Source organism: Peromyscus leucopus, chromosome 3 (genome assembly GCF_004664715.2).
Source record: "Peromyscus leucopus breed LL Stock chromosome 3, UCI_PerLeu_2.1, whole genome shotgun sequence".
NCBI lineage: Eukaryota > Metazoa > Chordata > Mammalia > Rodentia > Cricetidae > Peromyscus > Peromyscus leucopus.
The window spans coordinates 28,720,076-28,746,769 of record NC_051065.1 but is presented as its reverse complement, the minus strand read 5'-3'; the positions used below and the strand labels follow the sequence as shown (position 1 = coordinate 28,746,769).

At 41.6% G+C, this 26,694-nt stretch overlaps 1 protein-coding gene across 4 annotated transcripts in view; it reads right to left on the bottom strand.

Annotated features, from left to right (window-relative positions):
- Elapor2 (endosome-lysosome associated apoptosis and autophagy regulator family member 2) overlaps positions 1-26,694 on the bottom strand; it is a 176,666-nt gene that overhangs the window by 100,679 nt on the left and 49,293 nt on the right. Inside the window, exon 1 of one of the 4 annotated variants that reach the window (XM_028862109.2) lies at positions 22,791-23,265. The exons of the other annotated variants lie outside the window; for them this stretch is intronic. The gene's annotated coding sequence lies outside the window, so the exon portion shown is untranslated. Of the gene's footprint in view, positions 1-22,790; positions 23,266-26,694 lie in introns of those variants that run through there. 4 annotated transcript variants of the gene reach the window in all.

The following is a 26,694-nucleotide window of genomic DNA, read 5'->3' as shown; positions in this document are numbered from 1 at the left end:
ATGAACAAACACAAGTTCCAGGCTGTGGCAGTTTGGATGAGGACTCCAGGGGCCCCTGTGCTTCAATACTTGGTCCCTAGTTGGTGGAACTGTTTGAGAAGGATTAGGAGGTAGGTTGCTGAGGGGTGGGCTTTGAGTCCCAAAAGAGTTCACACCATTCCTAGTCTGTCTATCTCTATCTCTCCCTGTCTCTCTCTGTCTCTCTCTGTCCTCTGTCTGTCTCTGTCTGTCTGTCTCTCTCTCTCTCTTGGGAGCCCTGCCCCCACCTTTTTTCCCCAGGGTACTCTTGAAGAGTGGGGGGATAAGAGATTTATATAGAAATATAGAGGGAGAGACAGACAGACAGACAGAAACACAGGATAGCCTTGGGAGGGCCTGGATCCTTATCCACTGGCCCCTTCTGTCTCTTCTAAAGCGATTTTAAAAGGAATGCCAAGGGATGGAGCAAAAGACCTCCCCCCAGCACAGCCAAGTGCAGACCCTTCCAAACACCTGGTAACCACACTCATGGTAAATCCACCCCCTTATGCAGCCCTGCTGGGTAAAGCAAGCTCAGATCTCACTAGGAAACCTCTTTGGGCTCTCTCTCTCTCTCTCTCTCTCTCTCTCTCTCTCTCTCTCTCTCTCTCTCTCTCTCTCTCTCTCTCTCTCTCTCATTTGTGGATCAAGATGTAAGCTCTTGGCTATTCTCCAGCTCTCTACCTGCTGGTCTGCTGCCATGCTCTCTGCCATGATGGTCATGAACAGACTCTGAAACTAGAAGCTCAAATAAACCCTTCTATGAGTTACCTTGGTCATGGAGTCTTATCACGGAAAAGTAACTAAAACACAGGGGCACCTGCAAGCTGTCTGTGTAAAGCAGCAGAGCTAAAGCATGGAGAACTGAACAACTGTGTGCATTGTCACTCCAAGCCCTAGGAGTACAAGGAACAGACTACACCCCTTCCCCAAAACAAAACGCAACCAGCACCTTTCAAAAACTGACTGACACTAGAATTACCAGCACAAACAATGTAAAACATGTGGTCAAAACCTGACCAGATCCATTGCAGAAAAAAAGCGAGTCACTACTACAAGGGATGTTAAAGGGTTCAGTCTCTGTCTCACAAGATAACATTTAAAATATGCAGAACATAATCCTAAATTATCTGAAAGTCAAAGAACAAACACATTGGACTCAAGAGAAAAGACAACCAACATATAACACCACAAAAACAGCAGGGGTATTAGAATTCTCCAAGGAAGGGTTTCAAGTTGCTATTATAATTATCCCCCATGAGGCAAAGGTATCCTAGTATCCGAGGTCTCAGGACTGCTCCATATTTCAGCACACTCTGAGCTGTCCAATTAGTACACTGCTTTCAAGCTGGAGTCACCAGCAACTAAGGGCTCTGACAGATGTGCATGAATTCTATAAAGTCAATTCACATCATGAATGTCTCAGAGTTCACACCAAGTATGACTGCACTCAATGATGGCAGCTGCCACCCATTGTTCCACCAGGTACTGTGCTAATGTCTTCAAAGGACCCCCATGCTGTCCACCACCTCTGTGAGGAGATTTTATAGATCAGGAAATTCCAAGAGTTTCCCAAGGTCCTGCATATGATCCACAGCACATCTAGGATTAGAACCCAAGTCTGTCTGTCTGCCAAGCATACTCTCATGACCACTCAGCTACCTTGTTACAGGACAGAATTAAGGCTGGCTCTGAAAACTCTATAAGCCGAAGACAGAATAAAAACAGAAGCCTCATAACAACTTCACAGGAAGCAAAATTTGGCCAGCAACTTCCCACACAACCCAATCTCTCCCCACACCTCCGCCCCTCAGCATCCTATCCCCTTGTCCCTGTGGAATAAATAAGCTTAAAATGAATTTTAAGAAACCATAAGTTATTTGTAAAAATAGCTTTATTTTCTACCACAGCATCCTAATTACTCAGCTTTGTCTCCTTTTCTGATACACTGGTTTCAAAGTAACCCTCAATGTTTGCTTTTTCAATTGCAAAACAATACTTACTCAGTGTGAACACTTTAGAAAATAAGGGAGCACACAAATAAAATAAATCTTCATCATAATCCCATTGACCAGAAATAACCACTGTTAGCACTTCATTTTTTCAAAGCGTATTTATTTTAGAAAATGAGATGTTTTCTATATCAAGCCTTTATTGTGCTAGTAATAACTGTTTACGCTAGATAAATTAGACAACACAGATGAAGATGGCTTCCTTTATACAGCTTTGTCTTGATCCATATTTCTAAACAATAACAACATGGTCACACTGAATAAAAAATTAAGCAAATACTGATGTGCACCTCAGAATGGAGGAAATTATAACTGCCTGTTTGCCTGAGACTTTGGCTTACACTTATGGATGCCTTTCATTTGTGAGACAAGTGAAGAAACAGGTTTCAATGTTCTCACACAGATCTCAATGATCCATCTCAGAAATATTAAGCATACAGATTTATCTAAGAACTATGAGGGAATCTTAATGCCAGGGTGAGTATCCCTTAGGAAAGCCACCTGATACACCTGATACCTCCAAACTTTATGGGATTTTTGCTTTTGTTGTTATCTTTAATGAATACAATTATAGAAATCTTCTCTCTTTATCTTACGTGGCTATAAGAATGGTTATACTACTGAATCATGACTAAAACATGAGATGGCCAGTCCTACACATGTATGGTAATATTTAGGACTACATGTCAATGAACTGCTCTTTCCTTGGCTATTCATTATATTGACATTCAGCAATAAGACATATTGCAGTTTATGAGTGTATATTCTCCTACGTTTTGTAATTTGATTCTCATAACAACATGTGAAGCAGATGTAACTATACCTCTCAATAAATTAGAGCTCAAATCAGTTACATTAAAAAAAACCCAACAGTATGATTTGTGAAAGGAAGGTCAGATGCTAAATTATAGGATGCAATAAGGTCTAACCCCGATAGGAAGATGGGCTATGATTAGTCCACAGGAATAGTGTTGCAGCCAGCAGGAATGTGTTCTATGGTGCAGTGGGTGACTACTGGTCACCATGATGCATTGTGTCTTTCTAAAGAGCAAGGAGAGAGGATTTACATTTAACACAGTGGTTATTTCTTCCATCCTCCAGAAGAAGAATAAAATTTTGGCACATTTTATAATAAATGGTGCCTCTATAACTGAAAAAAACATGGTATTGTAAACAATCTGAGATTCGAGATTTCTGAGATCTGACAGCAAGTGTGAGGTACAACTAAAAGTGAAAACAAGAGTGTAATCTTGTCTTCACTACGTCCCCACCAGTGGCATGTGAAGACATGCTATGAGCACTTCATCCTTTGGCCACTGGCTTTGAGGACTTCAGAACCCCTGCCTTGGGAAGACCCCATCCCCTCCCAATCTGTCCCCGCATCTTCCTTTGTCAACTCGCTTTCTTATTCTCATCAAGAGAATTCTAAAGTTAACACTAGTTTCAAGCTCTGTGTTAAAGTCAGTTCTTTCCCTTTTCTCAACAAATAGTGTTGCATCTAACCTTGACAGAAAAGTAAAATCTCCACCAGCAGTTTTCCTCAACCTGTCTCCCTTCTGATTATGCCTCTATGTGTGTCTTCATTTGTGTGTCTGCATACACATTACATGTTTGCCTCATGAGTCTACCCTTATCACTTTGCAAAATGAATATCTCTCTGTGTGTTCTTCAAATTTCCTATTTTCATACTTGTTCCACAAACTATTCTGTCTCTCCTTGCCTCTTTAATTCTTCTCTCTTATCTGACTTTCTCCTCAATAAATAAATGATTAATGTCTCTCCCATTAGCAAAAGAAAAATTAAATCCACTTACCCTGTGCATTAGCAATTCACCACATCCATCTCCAATCTCATTTGCTCTGAGTGAGACAGTTGACCTCTCTGGACTTGGCCTTCTGAATTCTGGTTGTATACATCCAATGGGAGGCACCAGTAGGAAAGTGGAGTAAGAAATATATTTTTTTCACCTCTGATAGCCACTGAGATTCCAAAACTCCATTTTCCCCTTGTCCCTCTCATGCCTATGCGTGATAACAACATCCTCATTTGATCCTGTTAGCTTCTGGTGCTTCTCTCACTGGATCCCTGATGTCTGTCCACACATTGTATGAAGCAAAACTTCCCATGGGAGTCATTTGCTTCTAGCCAGGACACTTAGTAGGCCAGCCTGTGGCTCTCTCTAGCTCCTGTCCCTTTCTTTCTAGATATGTTCCAGGAAAGAGTCATAGCATTATCATCACTGTGTTACACCCTAAGTCACTGTGATCTGGCCTCTTTCCTTTCATAGAGCAAGTGAAGGGCTCTTTCCAGTGGCTTCTTCTGAGACATTTATATTTCCACTCTGACCACCTTCCAGCTGTGCCACCCTCACTGTACCATTAAACCATGTGTCCCATCCATAATATGTATCCCTGGCTGTTTGGATCCCTCTACCTTGAGAGTCTTCTTCACTCCTGACACCTGAGGAACTCTTGCACATTGTTCGGCTCAGGAGGCATACCCTCTTGAGACTATTTCCTCCACTCTTCTCTCTTCCACCAGCCAGGACTAATTAGTCCTTGTTTATGGCCCGATGCTGAAGATAACGTTTACACATATCACCTTACACTACTGCTGTGATTTCCACTGCAGTCCCACCAAATGACTCTTTCACAGCATGAGGATACTAGATCTCCAGAAAACAAGTCTGGGGGCAAAAGCTTGTAAGATCACTGGATAAAAGAAGTGCAACTCTATGGAAGCAGAAGAAAACTGGGAAGGGATGATGACACCCAAGGGAGGGTGTCAACAAGCTGGCCACAGCCTCAAAGACTCCAGGGAGGTAGTCTAAAGCCACTGGGTCCTCAAATAGCCTTTTGGAAATAGAAAAAATGAAAAAACTGACCCACTAAATACCCCATTTCCTCTTCAAAATTGGTGCACACAGGATGATCAATCTAATATAATTAGACTTTCCAAAGAGTAATTATTTCCACTTGGAAATAGTAGAGCACCACAATAGGTCAATGCATGTCATGGTAAAAACATGAACTAAGGCCAGAAGACATATTCAAAGGCGAAATGAGCATTATCTAGGACATGTAAACAACAACTCTTAGCAGCAGAAGTGACAAGTGGCACCTGTGGAAGATTAATTTGTTGTTAGGCAGACAGTCTTACAGAAAGAAATATTTGTGTATAAACTTGTGCCAGTCTTTCTGAAAAGTCGTAGTTCTAGCTTTTTCTGTGAGGAAAAAATCAAAAAACCAAGAACAGTCCCTCTTTCCAAACCTGCTGGCTTGTTTTTATTGTTATGGTTGGCACAGAAATTGTATTTTGATTCTCACAACTTTCACAGAATGTTGCCTCCTCACACTCCTGAATTTACAAGGTAGGAATAAGGTTGCTGAACAGCATCTCACCCCCAGCAGTGTTAGTAATCAAGAAGAAATCCTATAAATCTAGCCTGGGTATGAAGGTACTGTTGGGCTCATCATTAAAGCAACACACAGGACTGTTCCCTGCAGCATCCCAACCTGCAAATGTAGGAGACAGCAGTCAGAACAAGCATCCGGGTCTGAGACAACACATGAGCTGCAGGGGCCTTGAAAACCCAGAACTGTTTTACTATAATCATAAGCGCTTAGTGAAGATTTACTAACTTATCAGAGGAAGAAGAATGTATACCTTTGCCTAGTGAGTACCATCCAACTAAGGGAGCTCTGAAATCTCTGGGTGTATCTTAGGTGGTGCCATGTCACAGCTAACGCTAGGTCTTGAGTCTTTGCAATTTAAAACTTAGAAGGAAGGAGCCCAGGCACTGCAAACAAGTTCAGTGTTTTTATAAAACTTCATTTTCAAAAGGGTCCCCAAAGCTAAGATGCTTTTCCAAGCGGCCACCATTCGCAAATTATCTGTATGGGACAATCCTCCATGTCACGATGCTCTCTACCTATCTAATCAAGATAAATTTTATAGTGAATCAATAAGAGGTAGATGTTGTCATTTGACCAAAACTATTTGTTGTAGCAATGATGTGATGTTACAGAAATAAAAAATTCTTAGGAAATTAATCTTTTGAGGAGAAGAAATTCTAAAAGGTCTATAAAAAATAACAACCACGTGTTCATATCTGGAACCAGTAGAACCATTTTTGTAGAACTGAAACAGCTATCTGATATTATATTCTCATTCACTTACGTCTCCTCCTACCTGCCAAAGACAATAGATTCACATCACTTACATCTTAGTAATACCCAAATTATCATTTCAGCTGATAACTTTGGAACAATCTGGATAAAAGAATAAAGAGAAATACTAAGCTTGAAATCATTTGGGTCAAAATGACCTTGTCTCCAACTAAGCAAATAAATTCAAGTCAACAGCCATTTCAGTATTAAGGCCTACATCTACAACCTAAATTCTGAAACATTCAGGTCTATCAGAGGCCTTGCTAATCATGAGTAAAAATATACATGCAAGTGATATTTACAACTAAGGCTTACAGCTGTAACTATCTGGGGCTTCTTTTTCCAGCACAGACCTTAAAATTCAGCACAAGGGCAATCAAAGCAAATATTTAAGGGAGTAGGGGTTTAACATAAAAGTTAAGGGAGAGATTTACTTTAGAGTTTAATTTCTGATGGTTTCTACAGTATCATCTGTGAGTCAAATACTTGATAACAAATGTAAATATAGGCTGTTATTTAAATATTGGAAGCCTTTACTAAAATAGCATGCGATCCACTAGTGTGACATTGCAGAAGAATTCCAAGCATCCTTCTGAGTTCATAATTAGATGAACCCTCCTTATTGAGAACTGGGCTCTCCAGCATCTCCCAGTAGTACAGTCATGAGTATCACTGTTCATTTCTCTCAGAAATGGAGGCAGCTCAGCAGCAGTGTGCTTATCCTAATCAGGTGTGTAGTTGTAATAAATACGGTAGAGCCATGACATGGAGGTCCCTTACAGCTAACTGGGAAATGGTGGCTGGTAAACACAGCATTTCAGCTTTGGCTAGCAAGCTTCTGTCCTTCTGAAAAGGAAGTTGTATAAAAGCACTGAACCTCTTTGCTTTGATTCCTTCTAAGTTTTGGATTGCAAAGACTCAAAAGAGCTAGAGTTCTCTACAGCATGGGACCACCGAAGACACTGGTGCTACATGCAGTTACTCACCAGGAGGTTTCAGAGCTCCCTCACGTGATTGTTACTCAAGTGTGTGGCTTTAATGACAGTAACTCATGTCTCACAGCTTGGGACCTGGGTAGTTCATATTCAAGGTACTAATCCATTTGGTCCCTGGTTGTTCTCTTCATGACTTACAGACATTTGCTTTTTCAGATTTCCTCACATGACTTTGTTACAATGAACATGCAGGAGGGAGGTAGATCGTATTATAAGTCCACCAATGCCAATGTGACCTTCTGCTTTAGCCTTATCTCACCCTAATTATCTCCCAAAGGCCCCATCTCCAAATGCCACCACACTGAAGACTGAGGCATAATTGTGTAAACTGGGGTGGATGTTGTACATCCCTGACAGTGCTGGTCTACTATACTGAAGGAAGAGATTAAATCATAGAGTTCTTCTATAAGTTCCCAGGGAAACTCTATTATCTTTGTCATTATCAACTTCCAGTCAAAGGCATGGACACTGGGGGACTGTAGGACAGTCCTGTCACATAACTGTTTGCTGCATAAGCATGAGAACTTCAATTTGATCTCCACAATTCTCACTGTTAAAAAAAAAAAGTCAGCATCAATACAGCTGTGTGGAAGTGAACACAAAAGCATCCTTGGGGCTCACTGGCAGCCATCCCAGTCCACTCAGTGAGTTCCAGGTCAGTAAGAATCCATGCCTCAGAAAACAAGGTGGATGGTTCCTGAGGAATGACCCAATCTTGACCTCACGCTTCCTCTCCCTAACACTACACATACACACACATACACACGTATACCCACACAAACACATACATGCATGATCACACGCAAGTACAGGATGATGAAATCAAATCTAGGTTGATGAAAAATTTAGTTTTCTTTCTCCCCTCCTAAGGGGTTAACAATGTACCAGCCTCACAAGGTTATGGGAATTAAATTAGTTTACACACATATAAAAACAGATAAAATGCCGGGCGTTGGTGGCGCACGCCTTTAATCCCAGTACTCGGGAGGCAGAGCCAGGTGGATCTCTGTGAGTTTGAGGCCAGCCTGGGCTACCAAGTGAGCTCCAGGAAAGGCGCAGAGCTACACAGAGAAACCCTGTCTCGAAAAACCAAAAAAAAAAAAGATAAAATGTAAGTATTGCTACTATAATTACATCAACCACATAAATATTACTACCATACAACAGCTTAAGAGTTTAAACATAATTATCAAAAAGCAAGTCAGTATCAAAGAATAACAGAGTACTGTCACGTGTATGCTGTATGTGTAGGAAGAGGATTCTCTTCCTCAAGAGAACCCAAACAACCAAGACATAAGATAGGCCATCTCTTTATAAATCTCATAACCCATCACAGAGCCTTAAAGTGCACATAGCTGACTTGTGGTGCATGTTTTCTGATATAGAACAGTGAGCTGAAATATATTTCATTTATCTACAAATAAATTTCTCCCAGATATGTAAAGAAAACAATGTGAAAGCAAGTTTCTTTTTCCTTTTCTTTTGTACATTTCTTTTATTTCATGTATCCAAGCAACTTATGTAGAAAATGACCTAGCCTAATTCACAGTTCACAAAACCATAAATAACTCCAAATAAAAATTGTGCAGGCTTCTCATAAATAATGAAATACTCTTGTGTTATTAAAATAAACTGAGCACATGAAGCTAACCAATCACTTACTTTTGTAAGCTCCATAATTTGCAAGCTGCCAGATTGTAGATATTTTTTAAAGATGTAATTTTAATCAATGTTGACATAATTTCCCTTTTAAATTATGTAGGCTATATGCTCTGGGCTCCAAATATCTTTCTGTTTAGCTATAATGAAGGGAGTAAAATATGCACATCCAAATTATGTGCACATTTGGAGTTTGGAGATTCTTTTACACTGGCTTTTGGCTGCCTTAACTGCTAATCCAGGAGAACCTGGGGCTGGCCATGCATCAGTAAGCCTGGTAAGAGGGGCAGTGGGCTCTAGGCCATTCCTGAATTTCAAAGCCTTCTGAAGAATTATAATGCAGATGAGAATAGACAGCCCCATTTCAAAAGTAACGGTTTTTTGCCCCATATATTTAAAGAAAAACACCATACCACTGCCAATGTGACTTACTACCACATATGCACAAGTGACTGAAAAAAACTCAGAACCAAAACCACTTATTGTCTCTAGCCACACCTTATCTCCAAATGGCAAGTCAGACCATTTCTGATGCATGACAAGTCTGAGGTGGAATGCCCTTTCAAGACTGAATTCCAGTCTTGAAACCAGAGTCTCCAGGACAATGAAATGCACAGTTCCCAGTTGGGATGATTCCTTATAGGACTCTTTGACTTCATGATAATACAAATACAATACGCATTCGATATAAACTATATTTGAAATCATGCTCTTTTCCAGGCTGGTGATACACAGTATTAATCAGCTGCAGAAGCCACAGCTCCCAGCACACTGTGCGATCACGAGGATAAACAAACATGTTCAATGTGGCTGACTTAGAACGGTCACTTGATAGCCTAGGCACATTAAATTTAACACATACCAGTTTCAATGATCCGTGAGCTCCCTTGGAAACAACCACACTGTAAGGAACATCAGTAAAAAGGAAATTGTTTATCATTTATGAGAAAGAAAACTAGAAGCTCCTAAGTTTCAAAACTAAAAACATTCCCATTCAGCTTCAAGCAAAGTCAAAGGTGGAGCTTTAGGTCCAAAAGTGCCTGTGTCACCCTTGAAGAAACCATCTTCTCCCTAGAGAACTCCAAGTGCTGGAACCACAGTTGCCCTCCTCAGAAAGTTAGCAACAGCCTGCTTAGAGATTCCTTGTTTTCTGCAGCACACCAGAGCACAGAGAATCAACAACAAAACTGGAGAGACAGACAAGGAGCCAACAGCCTCATTTCAGCTTAAATCCACACAAGATTTCCCACTTACAAAAGCAAATTCCTGAATTACTGCTGACAATTGAGAAAAATTGCCTCTGCTCTATTATGTCAGAGTTGGTTTTACATAAAAGGAAGCAAGAAAAAAGGCAGCTCAGAACTGCTGTGGAGGCACCACGACATCATGAAGATCCTTTTGTCTTCTCTTTCCCAGTCTCAGCTCTCTCAGATTCCACCTTCCAGGGCTGCTCTTGACGCAAGATGGCTGCTAATGGTCGGTCCAGTGTTCAATGTATATGAAAATCATTGAGACATAAAGAGATGAAGAGCAAGGCTGTGGGTGCGGGCCCTCTCCCTTTAAACCCCACTCTGATTTTGAGATTCTACAACTGGGCCAGTAAGACAGCTCAGCAGGTAAAGCACTCACAGTGAAAGCCTAAGACCTGAGTTCAAATCCCAGAACCCACATAAAAAGCAGATGCAGTGGTGCACAGATGGAACTCAAGCATTCCTACTTGCCCCTGCCAGCAGGGCTACAACGTGGTTCTAGACCACCCTAAGGACGGAATGATAGAGACAGGAGATACAAGGAAATACACCAAGACAAGATTCTGATCAAGGTGCAACTTTATTTTCTCCAGGAGGGTTTATATAGTTCCTGCAGGGTGGGGGGAGCAAGAAGCTGTCATCTGCATAAGATGGGGCAAGCTAACAGGATGTTTGTATAGGATGTTTACAGGGTGAAAGGGTCAAGGGCTCTGACTCAATGTCCTGTTGCTAGGCAACCTGACTGTAAAATAATCTAGTTCCCTGTCTTATGGGGGTCTGTATTTTTCCACTAACTAGAGATTCTATCCTTGTCCCTGATACCTACTGGTAAGATAGGAGGCAGGAACAGGAGACTTGCCCTGAAAGTGGAGGTCCAGCTAGCCTAGAATATTCAGCCATGCAAAAATCAATGTAAGAGGCCTTGCCTCAACAAGATGGAAGGTAAGAACTGACTCCCAAAAGTTAGCTTCTGACTTCCACATACACACTGTGGCATACACATGCCTCTTACTCACACACACAATAATAAGGAAATTTAAAAAATTTAATTTAAATGCCACAACAAAAAAAATGACAAAATTAATGTAAGCATTAATAAAGTCTTACAAAATGAAGAGCTGGAATCAGTGTTCTCAGAACCATCATGTGGTGATTCCACAGTAGGCCATGAGCATGGCAAATGTAGCATTGTGGGGGGACTTGGCCTGCTCTCAAGAACTGGAAATACAAGTTTCCCAATAAGGTATGCTGACTACTAAGAGCAGAAGCTCAAAAGAGGGAAGAATTAAATCCACACACCTATGGACAGCTGATTTTTGACAAAAAAAAAGCCAAAATTATAAATGAAAAAAAAAGTATTTTCAACAAATGATGCTGGCATAACTGGATGTTGGCATGTAGAAGAATGCAAATAGATCCATACCTATCACCCGGCACAAAACTCAAGTCCAAGTGGATCAAAGATCAACATAAATCCAGTCACACTAAACCTGATAGAAGAGAAAGTGGGAAATAGCCTTCAACATTGGTCCAGGAGATAACTTCTTGAACAGAACACCAATAGCACAGACACTCAGATTGATAATTAATAAATGGGACTTCATGAAACTGAAAAGCTTCTGTAGAGCAAAGGGCACCATCAATAGGAAAAACGGCAGCCTACAGAATGGGGAAAGATCTTCACCAACTCCACATTCAACAGAGGGCTGACATCCAAAATATATATAAAGAACTCAAGAAACTAGACATCCAAAAACCAAATAATCTAATTGAAAAATGAGGTATATATCTAAACAAAGATTCTCAATGTAAGAATCTCAAATGGCTGAGAAACACTTAAGTGTTCAAAATCCTTAGCCATCAGGGAAATGCAAATCAAAACAACTCTGGGATTCCATCTCAAACTTGTCAGAATGTCTAAGATCAAAAACACAAATGATAGCTTATGCTGGAGAGGATGTTGAGCAAGGGGAACACTCCTCCACTGCTGGTAGGAGTGCAAACTTGTACAGCCATTTTGGAAATCAATATGGCAGTTTCTCAGAAAATTGGGAATCGATCTACCTCAAGACCCAGCTATACCACTTTTGGGCATATACCAAAGGATGCTCAATCATACCACAAGGATACATGCTCAACTATATTAATAGCAGCTTAATTCATAATAGCCAGAACCTGGAAACAACCCAGATGCCCCTAGATGCCTCTCAACTGAAGAACTGATAAAGAAAATGTGGTATATTTACACAGTGGAGTGTCACACAGCTGGTAAAACAATGACGTCATACATTTGAAGGCAAATGGATGTAACTGGAAAAACAATCATCCTGAATGGGGTAACCCAGACTGGGAAAGACAAACATTGAATATACTCATTTATAAGTTGACATTAGCTGCAAAGGATAACCATGCTCCAATCCACACATTCAGAGAGGCTAGGTAACAAGGAGGGCCTAAGAGGAGGGATCTCTCTGCTAAGGGAAGGGGAAATAGAAGAGATCTTATGGGTGGACTGGGGGCATGTGGGGATGGGAACATGAGGGATCATGTTGGGGGTGGATGGAGGTAGAGAGTACTGAAAGAGATGACTGGAAAGGGGATATTTGGGGGTCAGGTAGAAATCTGGTACAAGGGAAACTCCCAGGAATCTACAAGGATGACCCCAGCTAAGACTCCTAGTAAGAGTGGATATATAGCCTGAACTGGTCATCTCCTGTGACCAGGCAAGATTTCCAGTAGAAGGATTGGGACACCAACCCAGCCACACAACCTTTGTCCTACAGTCTGTCCTGCCTATGGGATGTGCTGGGGAAGTGTGGTGCAGAGATTGTGGGAGTAACCAACCAATGACTGGTTCTGCCTGAGACTCATGCCATGAAAGAAAGGACCCAGAGGCTAGATGTCCCAGAGACCTAGCAGAGAACCAAACAAGCTTGGAGAAAAAAAGTATTAATGTAATAACTCCTAATGATATGCTATACCCATAGATTGGTGCCTACCCTAATTGTCATCAGAGGTCCTTCACCCAGTAACTGATGGAAACAGATGCAGAGACCCAGAGCCAGACATCAGGCAGAGCTTGGAGAATGCTGTTGAGGAAAGGGAGGAAAGATCATGGACATAAGACATCACAAGGACATCACAAGTCAGAGGGGCCAAGGACACCACAAGAAACCCCACAAAAACAATTAACCTGAGCTCATAGGAGCTCACAGAGTCTAAACTGACAGCCAGAGAGCCTTCATGGGACTGACCTAGGCCCTCTACAGATATGTAACAGTTGTGTAGCTTGGTCTTCTTGTGGGACTCCTAACAGTGGGAGCAGGGGCTGTCCCTAAGGCTTTGACTGGCTTTTGGAAACCTCTTCCTCATACTGGGTCACCTTGCCCAGCCTCAATACAAGGGAGGTGCTTAGTCTTACTGCAACTTGATATGCCATGCTTTGTTGATACCCAAGGAAGGCCTGCCCCTTTCTGAAAAGAAACAGAGAAAGAGTGGATGATGAGGAAGGGAAGTAGGGAGAGGAGAAGGGGGGAGAGGAGGGAGGGGAAACTGAAGTCAGGATGCAAAATAAATAAATTAAATTAAATAAAAAAGAGGGAAGAAGGTGAAACATCACCATATTAAAATGAGGGAAATCTTACAACTATTTGAGGGAGAACTAATAGTTACTGATGATGATATATCTCCAATTCTGATACATTTATATTAAATTAGAATTACTGTCTCTCATTTTCTTTTACCAGAAACAATCATGAACTTAGTAGAGTCCAAACCACTTGTCCTCAACCAAGTCCTCCATAATCTTGTCCTCAAACCATTAAAACTTCAGCTTCTTTGCAGTCTCAACAGTCCCACTAACTGATGTTACTACCAACCTAAACATCCTTGTGCCCATCATGGACAATGTTTCCCCACTCACTGCACACATGTCCACTCTGTCCACAGCTTTTGACTACTATAACAAATGCCTGAAATAATCAAGTTTATAAAGGGAAAAGTTGTTTTGGCTCACAGTTCAGTAGGCTCTGGTCCACGTTCAGTTGACCCCTCTGCTTTGGTCATGTGGGAAGGCAGCTTGCTGATGATGACAGGAACTCAGAGGAGAGCCAGCTGCTCACCTGACAGCCAGGAAGCAACAGAGAAAGAAAATCCAGGGTCCCTACTACCCTCCCTTCAAGACAACCACCAGTCAGGACCCACCTTTTCAAAGTTCTACCACCTCTTAGCACCACCCACCACTCTGGGGACCAAGCCTGTAGATAAGGTCCAAACTGTACCATGGACACCCATGATTCAAGTAAGTTCTCATAAATCCATTCAGTGCTTCTTCCAAAGGAATGTATTGAAAAATCCCCTGATCTCCGTGGGAGTTTTTTGTCTATGCTACAATTCCTCAGTGATTCCTCAGATTTGCTTCCTATTTCATCCCTGGACAATGAAAGTTTAATGCCTTTGGAAACTAAAAATTTCATATTTTGTCTCAACTAAATCCAACAGCAGAGGTGTTAAATGAATATGAACAATTGTGGCAATTATCAGTCATATCCTTGTACTTTATTTGCAGAGCAAAGAGCAGAAGAATAGACTAGAAATAAGATATCATTTGGGAAATGAGAAAACTATATTATACTTTCTTTCCCTGCAAATACACAGAGTTGAAAAGCCAAATGCAAATACTCTTGAAGTAGAAGCAATAATGAAGAATAAATAAGCCATTAGCCAAGGGTTTTGAAATTTTCAAATTAGAGTAACCAAATTAGTACAGGTATCATTTCAGTCACCTTAGATGTTTCAACAGTGTGGCAAAGCATGAATAATATACACAACTCTGAAGAACAGCCCTACTAACACATTTGCTCATTAAGAGCTCAGTTGGCCACAATTCTTGTCTATTGTCTTCTGTTAGATTTTCCCAATACATCGTAACAGGAAAGTCATTCCTAGGGACTTCTCTAGACACTGGGGAATGAAGGGAGGAAGGCTGGACAATCAGGATGAAGGAGCCAGTTTCACTGCCAATGCAAAAACAAAATGAAATAATAAATAAATAGCCATCTTAGGAACTGGTGGGGAAGCGGTGGTGAGAAATGATAGCTTAGTCTTTAGCTAGCACTAAAAATAACCCTGAGTTTTATAGTCGTATAAACCACCCCCATGACTCTCCATCCACGACCGACGTAAAACAGTCATGGACACAGTTACTGTTCCATACCCCATCCATTCACTCAGCATGTTAACTGCCAATATATCTGCTAGAATACCTTAGGCTACAAGTAACAAAACAATTCTATTCAACTAGTTTAAATAAGAAAATTGAATTTTATCCTATTCCATGAAGTCACCAAAGGAGAGTTTTCAGCATTGACTGATTCAATGACTCTAGTTGCCTCCAGGGCCTCAGATTCCCCTTCTCTTAGGAAGGTTGGCTTCCTCTTTAAATTGGCAATAAGAGTGTGGAGTAGTTCCAAATATCACCTCCAGGCAAGACAATATCCAGAGACAGGATCAAGAATTGTTTCTTTCAATGTTTCTTTCTTGTGATTAGGGCACTTCCCCTCACTTCCCACTAGTCATGAAAAGGCCCCCAGCTATGTATTAATGTAGGAAATGCATGGCATGTGATGTCCATGCAGCTACATCCACTGACTGGAATGGAAAGAATTAAGCAATGGTGTGCCAGAGTAGACAATTAAATAGCGGAATAGTGGTTAATAGAAGGTGTTATGCCAGCAGCATGGACATGTTTCACAAAAACATGGTGTCCATTCATAAACACAGTATCGTACTTAAGAATACACAGGAATGCAACCTCAAGACTTGTCTCTTAAGATCATTCACAAACTAGAAAGTATTGAGGCTGAATAAAAATATAGAAAGGCTCAAATGTGTTTATATTATCACACAATTTACATATGCCATTCCTTAGTTCATTGGGTATATTAATAACCATTAGCTCTTACTGATCTTTTCACATCTGGACTAATAAAAGGTAGATGATAAAACACCATCTGTATTTCTACAAAGAAGAAAGAGAAACTGAGAGACTCCCAGTAGTGTGGGGAAATAATTCATAGAAAGAACAGTAACCAGAACTGGAAGCCAAGGCTTTGGACCCCAATGCTCCAGGAGGTCCACTGTATATTGGGATGGAGGGTGTAGTGTGTCACTTCTATTTATCAGATGCCACTACTAAGAGGACTGTCATCCTGAGCATCACATTGAAAATAGCTTCAGAAGCTGGGTGGTGGTGCATGCCTTTAATCCCAGCACTCAGGAGGCAGAAGTAGGTGGATCTCTGTGAATTCAAGGCCAGCCTGGGCTACACAGTGAGTTCCAGGAAAGGTGCCAAAGCTACACAGAGAAACCCTGTCTCAAAAAACAAACCAAAAAAAAAAAAAAAGAAAGAGAGAGAGAGAGAGAGAGAGAGAGAGAGAGAGAGAGAGAGAGAGAAAGGAAGGAAGGAAGGAAGGAAGGAAGGAAGGAAGGAAGGAAGGAAGGAAGGAAGGAAGAAAGAAAGAAAGAAAGAAAGAAAGAAAGAAAGAAAGAAAGAAAGAAAGAAAGAAAGAAAGAAAGAAAGAAAGAAAGAAAATAGCTTCAGAAATTGCCAACTCTTCCCTGAAGGAGAAATCTGCATCCTTGCCCCACTGAGGATGGCTGTAAGACTCTACTAAGGGTAATAGAGTTCTGCATTTACAGTATAAGGTAATTCTAATTTAGAAGACAATTTATTTTCCATAAACTCAGTGTAAAAAAAACTCTCTTGTCACCCCACACCCCAGAAATCCTGAGGGAACCATAATACCTTATGAGCAGCAGAAACATCAAATTCTAAATGCAGGAAAATGCTAACACTGTTTTCTATAGAAATCAAGGTTTGTTAAAAATAAAAGCATTTATTTACATACTAGTCTGATTTTTAAAATGTATCAAATTGGTTTTCTCTCCACAACCTCTCTTCCTTCTTATAGTATCCATATTTTGCAGTTGTGGGAATAAAAAAGCATTGAAGAAATTCCCCTTCAGTATTAGCCACAGACAGGCAACAGGTGACAGAAAGACACTGTAGCAACAAAAGCCTTAACCAGTGGGCCACCTAAGAACAGCGAGGACCGCCCACCTGAATTCACACGGGGACTGAGGATTCTTCTTTTTCTAGCATTTTTAAAGAAGCAGGGCTTGTTTTAATCACTAGGTCATGTGTAGAGCTTTACTACAGATATAAAGAGCTCTTGCCAACAAAAAGCTTAGGAGGGAAGTCATGGAAAAAGAAAAGAGAATGTTCACATCTCTAAGCCTTATAGGGTAAATTTTACCTAAATTCAGTAACGAAGCATTGTATCCTTTACTATCTTGGTTATTAAACTCTAAAGATCAACTGAGTATATAGAAGATGGAGTAAAGAAAATAAATGATTTGGAATTATAGCTTGAAGTAGAAAATCAGATTGGTTCCCATCATTATACACTCTAGGTCTCCTTTCTGCTCCTATTTATTAGGATTATGCAACATCTTCTGGAGACAGCACACCAGACTTCACCATGATACACAGTAAAGCTCCAGGCCTGCGCAGGGAAAACCAGCGTAACTGGCTCTGTCAGTAGCAGTGTTCAGCACCGCTTCAGCATCACATCTTACTGTGCTTTAGGAGTTTGGATCAGGATGATTCTAACACACACACACACACACACCACACACACACACACACACACACACACACACACACACACACACACACCACGCACCCTGAATTCACTGTGGTTTGTAGTAACTCCACATCCCAAATCACTAAGGACAAACTCTTCTCATTTTCCTTATGAAGACACACACACACACACACACACACACACACACACACACCACACACACACACACACACACACACACACACACCACGCACCCTGAATTCACTGTGGTTTGTAGTAACTCCACATCCCAAATCACTAAGGACAAACTCTTCTCATTTTCCTTATGAAGACACACACACACACACACACACACACACACACACAAAAGATGATTCTACCTCACATACACACAGACACTCTGAATTCACTGTGGTTTGTAATAACTCCGCATCCCAAATCACTAAGGATAGACTCTTCTCATTTTCCTAATGAACACACACACACACACACACACACACACACACACACACACACACAATTCACTGTGGTTTGTAATAACTCTGCATCCCAAATCACTACGGACAGACTCTTCTCATTTTCCTAGTGACGATCCACACACATGAGATGATTCTCATTCATGTTTCATCTGTTTTCAGAGCAGACCAATTCCAGGCCTAAAGGTCAACACCCAGTAAAGATGATGCAAGAATAAAAACAGTGCCATGTGGGGCTTCCTGAACTGGAAAACACATCCAAAAGAGCCACATTAACCTCACAGAGAAACACATTACCATCCATATGCAAGGCAAAGTACTACCCAGACCATAGAAAGCTAAATGCAACATTTGATGCCAGCACTGCAAGCCATCACACCACCCTTGTGAGACTGTCCAGGTTAATATTCATCATCGCTCTTTTAGGAAACATCTTTGAAACACACACACACACACACACACACACACACACACACACACTCAAATCTATGTGGGGGAAGTACATGCAGAACAATTGCATCCTTAACTAGAGCATAATTAAGAAAAGCCCCCTCCATAGGCACAAAGGCTTAAATCTTTCCTTTAGATGGCTTTCTCAGCCAAGAATGAAAACTCCTGACCCCACCCTGGCCCAGCATGCACCTGCCTCGGTCCTGCAATGTCACTCACTTGCTGGGGATTCTGAGCCAACTGTTTATATCTGCTGCTGCTGTTTTCATTACTCTGCCTTTGCTATTAACCTCAGCAAGTGCCAACACCGTTCCACATATTGTACTGAATATAAAGCAGAAGCTGAACCCAGGCCATCGGTTGCACATCAGAAGTTTCGGCTTGGCTAATTAAAAACGTAGGAAAAGCACTATCTTTTCAGGGTTTTCAATCACATGAAAAACCCTCATCCACTGACCCGTGTAAAAGTAATTGCACTGCGGAATCTCTGGCAAACCCAGCACACCCTGTAAAGGGAGCTGATGGAGAATGGCGGCACATTCCGGAGGGCAGAGGGTAACAGGATGGAGAGAGGGTATGAAACCTCAGCGCGGCACCTCGCTGCCTGTGAGCGCCCAGGATGATTTCCTCTACATCTCCAGGTTTCATCTGAAAGTCCCTTTTATCCCTAAGTGGAAATACTGTGCTAGAACCACAGAGACACTGAAAGGAGATGGTGCATGCTGCTTTCCTTCTTCTGTAGTAAATCAGGTTCCACAGAACCATCTCACCACACATGACAGAAGGGAAACACCGAGCCCACAGAAGAAGTAAAAAGCCACTCTTAGAGCTTCAGCTGACTGCAAGGCAGTCCAGAGAGTTCGCAAGCCAGCAGCCAGATACCTGTGTTACATACATTATGTATGTCTGCCCTCCCTGGATAAGCTGAAGTCCCAGCGAGGCTAGACATGGTGTTAGACAAGTCCAAGGAAAAGCCTTTAACCTGGCTTCCTGCCTAGAACTCCTAACTAAGATCATTTCATGGGGGCTCTTGTGATCATTTAAAACAGCAGTGAGGTCAATAAGAGAAAAATGTCTAAATGTATGTGCACCAGCCCACCTCCATTCTGTGAGGGTGAGAGTCCCAGATGTCTCCACACGGCCTACAGACAAATGTAGAAAGAGCTCAGCCACTGGCTAAAACCTTGCCAGAGTAAGACACAAGGTATATAGTGGAAGGACTCAGAACAGCTCCACAGCTCATCACCACATCAGGAGAAGGTGTGGCCAATCCAGCCAGTGGGATCACAGAGCTCTAAGACAGTAAAGAAAAGGGACCCTGTTCCCTGACCCAGGCCTTCAGCTTCTGATGTCAGTTAGGTGCTCTCAGGAGTCACAGAACAGTACAGGAGGCATCCCCAGAGATCCAAATGCCCCCTTTCCTTCCACTGTGAGATCATCTAAACCCAGTTTTTTCACATACCACTGCAGGTAACACCATGGGCTCCAGTCCAAAAGAACACCACCCCAAAGCAGAGCTGCCAGACTTGCACTTCAAATTAGGTCTGCCCAGATGCTCTAAAATTAGTCCACTGCCCCCTCTCACTCAGCGGGCTGGAGACCTCTTAAGGGAAGTCAGGGAAAATGAAATCACTGTATTATCTGTGCACATCTAAACTTAATACAATAAAATATGATCTACCAGAGCTACATGTCCATGATGATTTGCTGCTGTGTCAAGTTGTTTTGTTTTGTTTTGTTTTTACACATACATCCCTACATTGTTTTTCATTAAATGTCACCATCCTAAGTCAAGGCCACAATCAAACTTTAACTTGCCAATTAGACATATCTGTGTCCAGACCAATAATATTTTTAGCCATTTCCCACTTACAATGTTGCCAATCAGCCCCAAACTAAGGCCCTTTCTAACAGATTCACTTGTAGAGTTTGTTACCAATTGCTCCTTAAAACGGAGAGGGAGGACCCCTCTCTCTTCCTATTCAGCTCATGCACTGGACAGCCGGGAGAAACAGGGGGCTCTCCAGCAATAGCCCCGCCCCTGCTCTGTTGATGCTGGTGGCTTTTATTGCCATCAGCACAGACTCTTTTCCTTCTGTAAGTGCTTTCTCCCACCCCAGACCAACCATGCTGTCTGGTTTCACTGCTGCCTGAAGGCGTGTGACACTCTGAGAAGGGAGTTTCAGGCATTTTCTCGAGTCTACCAGAAGAAAGCAGAGTACTGAGAGGTGTGTGTCTCCCCACGTAGCTGGGAGATATCTCTCAGGGCAGAGCACCAATACCTGCTCCTCAGTCAGTTTCTACCTCGTGAATACAGGAGACAAGAGTTTTGTAGCTCTGCCCTTTCTCTCAGAAAACAAGAAAATATTTGATTATACAAAGACAAAGGAATTATCCAGCCTATAGTAAGAGAAAATGCATTTCTTTGTGCTTTCAACTATGAGCTATCTTCAGAGTAAAAAGTGATCAGGAGTAGCATCTCTCAGTGGCATTCTACCTCCTCATGCCATCCCCTTAGATTCAGCAGTTAGAACGTAGATTCTACGCTAACCTAAGCATCCACCAGCAAGGCGGTTTTCCTTGGCCCAGTCCTTTCTAAGGCTGGGCTTTCACTCCTCAAAAGTGAAAACACCATCTGACCAGCCAGTCTCATAGGACTTATTAAGACTTACCAAGGCATGTTAAAAATAAAAGGTTACAAAAACTCTGCCAAGAGGGAAATTCCAAGGAATGGTAAATAAGGCATTGGCTACCAGAAGTCCCTACTTACATTTTCTCAAAGACAAATGTAGATTGGCATTGCAAGGACCAGCTGAACCTACAATGTTTCCATTGGCATAATATGTGTGGATCTAACCAAAGGTTCCAGTCTTTGGGTCCTAGAGCTTCTGATGTAATGGGCTGCAAGCCTCTAGAACCTCAATAGTTATGGAGAGTTCTAAAGTCAGAGATGACAAGTGCCCACAATCTCTCATAGTCCAAATGCCTTTGTTTGGAAATAAGGGCTCAGAATAAAGCATTTTCCCAGAATGTGTGCTATGCTATGCTGGAGTAAAGATGTATTTCTTTTCCAAAGCTAGTAAAAGTACAGTGCCAGGGAAGCACATGAAGCAACCTGGGAAGTCTATGTGTCTCTTCCAGAGTCAGACAGGAATGACGATACTAAGGACATCAGCACTCTGCTCGGCTGCTTCAGACGGAAACCTGGATCTAAAAAGGTGCACACAACCCCAGGCTTCTGGGTTCCGCTGCAGAGATCCTCTACAAACCCATCTATGAGCTCAGTGAGGTGCTGCCGGCGCCATAAGCTCACTAATTAAAACATATTTGCAGCATCACATCCTATTATCCTTTCTAAGGGAAGAGAGAGCCAAGCCAGCCTCCAGCAGCAGCAAAGATAATTAAGTTAAACTGTTTCTCGCAGATGAATAATGGACATGACAACAGATGCCCCTCTCTCCTGGATAGATGGAAGTAACGAGGAAGGCTGCACTTGTTCCCCAAATGAAGGCAAAACAGCTGCAGGCTGCAGATCAGCTTCCATTCAAACACCAGAGAGCTGGCTGGTGTCTGTGCTCCAGGATGAAACAAAAGCCCAATGTTTCTGTACACGTTACTTATGGCATTGTGTACTTTCACTCTGCTTTACAAAAGAAGCTAATATAAATTCAATACACGTCCATGGTCCACACATGATGTTGCTGCCTTGCCAGCCACATGGCACCCACACCTCAAACCCTAAGCTTTTATGACAGGCACTGTACACAAGCTGCTGCAGAAATCAGCCCCCTCTAGGAGCCTTGAGGCTGTCTGCCCTGCCATCTACCATTATTCTGGTTCAGCAGTGGTGGATTAGAGATAACAACAGCCGCCCAAGACATTTATTCTAACTCTTACACACTGTCAGAATCGAATGCTGATGGCTGCTGAGGCACATCATCAACGCACGCCCAATTACAGATAACGTGTTCTCGCTGTGAAAGCCATTAGGCATATTAACAATGGAGGAAGCCTAAGCTGCTGTGTGTGAAACAGAGAGAAGAGAAAATAAGACAACTTTAAATAAATATCTTCAGCAAAATAATAAATACTGAATCACAAAGAAAATTGCTTACCTTGTGAAAATGAATCCTATATAATGAGCAGAAAGGAGAACTATGACCCCTCTCTGCAATAGCCCAGAGCTACTAGTAATGAGATCTCAGCAGCAGCTGTGAATGCTCAACTGGAACAGGAAGTGCATGGCTGTACACACTGTATGGGCTGGAGTACAGGTTGCATTATGGTGAATTCCAGCCCCATCTACCTGCAGAAACGTTAGCAATAACGTTTATAAAATCCAATCACAAGAAGTCAGTCACTGGGGGCTGGGGAGTTGGCTCAGTCGGTAATGTGCCTATGGCATAGGCATGAGAAGTTGAATTTAGATCCCTAGTACCCATGTAAAAGCTGGGTATGGTGTCACATGTCTGCAAGCCCAGCTCTGGGGGGATGGGACCTCCAAATCTCACTGGTCAGCTACTCTAGACAATTGGTGAGCTCTGGGCTCAAGGAGACACCCTGTCTAAAAAATTAAGGTGGAGAGTGATTGAAGAAGACACCTGATGCTGACTTTAGACACACACAAATTCATATGCACGTGTATACACACACACACACACACACACACACACACACAATTTTTAAGTTTATTTATTCTTTTCTCATATATTACATCCTAACCACAGTTTCCCCTCCTTCCACTTCTTCCAGCCCCTGCCCCCCCATCTCCCAGATCCATTCACCCTCTGTTTCCCTTTAGAAAACAGCAGGCCTCCCATGGATATCAAGTGAACGTGGCTGTCTTTGTCAGGGTTTCTACTGTTGTGAAGAGATACCATGACCATGACAACTCTTATAAAGGGAAACATTTAATTGGGGCTGGCTTACAGTTTCAGAGGTTTAGTCCATTATCCTCATGATGGAAAGCATAGCATCAGCATGCAGGCAGATATAATGCTAGAGAAGGTAGAGTTCTATGTCTTGATCTGAAGGTAGTAAGAAGTGAGACACACTTCCTCTAATAAGGCCATGCCTCCTAGTATGCCACTCCTGAGTCTATGGGGGAAGGGGCATTTCTATTCAAACCACCACATTCCACTCCCTGGTCCCCATAGACTTGTGGCCATACCATAATGCAGAAATGCATTCAGTCCAACTCCAAAAGTACCCATAGTCTATAACAGTCTCAAACTTATTTAAAAATCCAAAGTTCAAAGTCTCTTCTGAGATTCATGCAATCTCTTAACTATAATCCCCTATAAAATCAAAATCAAAAAACCAGTCATATACTTCCAACATATAATAGCACAGGATATATATTAATGTTCCAAAACACAGGGAAGGGAGAGTAATGAGGAAATACTGGACTAAAGCTAGACAGAAAACCAGCTGGGCAAACTCCAAACTCTGTATCTCCATGTCTGATGTCAAAATGCTCTTCAGATCTCCAACTCCTTTTATCTTTGTTGACCGCAACATGCTTCTTTCTCTTGGGCTGGTTCCACTCCCTGTTAGCCGCTCTCCTCGGCAGGTATCCCACAGCTCTGGCATCTCCAACATTTTGGGGTCTCCAAGGCAATCCAGGCTTCAACTTCACAGATTCACACAATGGTCTCTCTGGGCTTCCATTCAGGGACACCCTTGACACATGTCTGGTCTCAATGGCTTCCTTAATTGTGGAGGGAAATTTCATAACCCCTTTCTTATATCTGTGACTCTAAAGCCAGAACCACATGGACAAAGCTGCCAAGTTCTGCTGCTTGCTGGGGCTGGAATATGGCCCCTTCATTCAATTAAGTCTTCACCAGATTTCTGTTTTCTATGGTTTCCTTCACTGCCTAGGCTTGGCTGTCCTGAAACTCAATCTGTAGACCAGGCTGGCCGCAAACTCAGAGATCCACCAGCCTCTGCCTTCTGAGTACTGGGATTAAAGGAGTGCACCACTGTTGTTCGAATCTTAGATGCTCTTTTAATAAAAAGACTTGAGCCAGATATCAGGGTGAAAGCTGAAAGATCAGAGAAGCAAAGCAGCCAGCCACTAATCCTTATCTCTACGAAATCCTCAGCCTAAAAACAGTGAGTTCCTGTTTCCTCACACCTTATATACCTTTCTATGTCCTGCCATATTACTTCCTGGGATTAAAGGCATGTGTGCTTCCCAAGCAAAGGCATGAGATCTCAAATGCTAGGATTAAAGGCATGTGCCACCACTGCCTGACCTCTATGTTTAATCTAGTGGCTGACTCTGTCCTCTGACCCTCAGGCAAGTTTATTAGGGTACAAAACATATCGCCACATCTCCCCCTTTTTTTGTCTAAAATAATAAAATAAAGTTATAATTAATATAAGAAAAATTATATACCATAAGTACAATAAGTATATACAATAGTCAAGAATTACATTAACAATGTCCAGTCCATTAACATTTGGCAAATTCAGAGAAAATACTCCATTATTTATTCTATTTTGGTGAGTCCAAAATGTTGTATCTAATTCATTTTCTATCCTAACTTGTATTACTAACCAAAAACTATCTTTTGATGTCTTTCAAACTTATGCACTTTATACATATTTAGTGAGTTTCTTTTCTGAATTTGCTAACAAGGAAAACTATCTAATCTCCAATTCCCTAAGAGACCTGAGAAGGAAATAGTACCTAAGTAAGCAGGAAGTGCAAACAAGCAACTTCCAAAAAATGTGAGATGACAGAAACAGCTGGCTGCCTGGACAATCACCCAAGATTTCTCTGCAACATTGGGGCACCCATCTTTGGCCTACAGGCCTAGCATATCTGATAGAGTCATCTGTGAAGCAGGATTTTCTAAAGGGCCTTCCCATCTTGTCTTGGCAAGGTTTGGCAGTCCTTTCTTTTGTGTCCTGCTTGTCCATTTGGACAGCATACTGTCAGAAATTGAGGCAAGGGCATTTTCTTGCCCAGTGGCTAACTTGCCACAAAGAAAGTAAGCTCCATATGGAATTTCTTCAATGCCCATCATCTTCTCTGAAGTAGATTGGTGCTGCCAAGAGCAGACATATCTCATTGTCATAAGAAAAAAAATCTATGTTATTAAAAATCTTAAATGCCATATTCTGCAGATCTCTGAAGTGTTTGAAGATGACCTGTCTATCTAAAATATATTTCTGTTTGACCTTAAAAACATACCTAATATGACTACAAGTTCATTTGTAATAGGTGACTAAATACTAACTTGCATTTCTTTATGTCGTAATTAGTTGGTAATAATAACTTTCAAGGACTAGCAATTTGCATTATATTGTTAAATGAGCTGCACAGGTACAATACCTTGAACAAGATTAGAAATATACGTACAGTATTTTCTAACAAAATTAATCTCAAATTTGTATCACTATACACAATTTGTGTACAATATACAAAAATCAAATCCAATGTAAAATATTTAAAACTAGTAGTTTCTTTTTAAAAGTAGATTCAATAATCTACCTTATCATATCCATATTCTCCCTTTTCTCTTTTCAGAGTAGATTCAATAATCTACCCTTTTATCTTATTATTTCTATTTTTTTCAGAGTAGATTCAATAACAAGAACCCTGAATCTAATCTCCTTTGTAATAAAACACCCTAAACAATGAAAATTTTCCATAACCTACTGAGTGACCAAAAGCTACCCACCCCACCTCTTGGGAAAGTGGGCATTGTGTTCTTAAAATTACTTCCTGCTGTCTGGGGGCGAAAGCATCTTAAGGGAATCCTGAAAAGAAAATTTGGGGGTTAATTGTCAAGTCTTGAGAGAGTTAGCTGTATCATTTGTCCAGTCTCTGCATAATGGGAAAGTGCAGGGCTTGTCTCAAATCCTTGCTCAAGTAGTCTGTGAGGCTGGATCATCCTAGCTAGCCATCTCAAAATTGTCCTGAGCAGTTTGTAGACCAAAGCCAATCTTGGGGTGGTATTTGTCATCTTAGTGGTATTATCCTAATGAAATCATCATTGTGGGGTT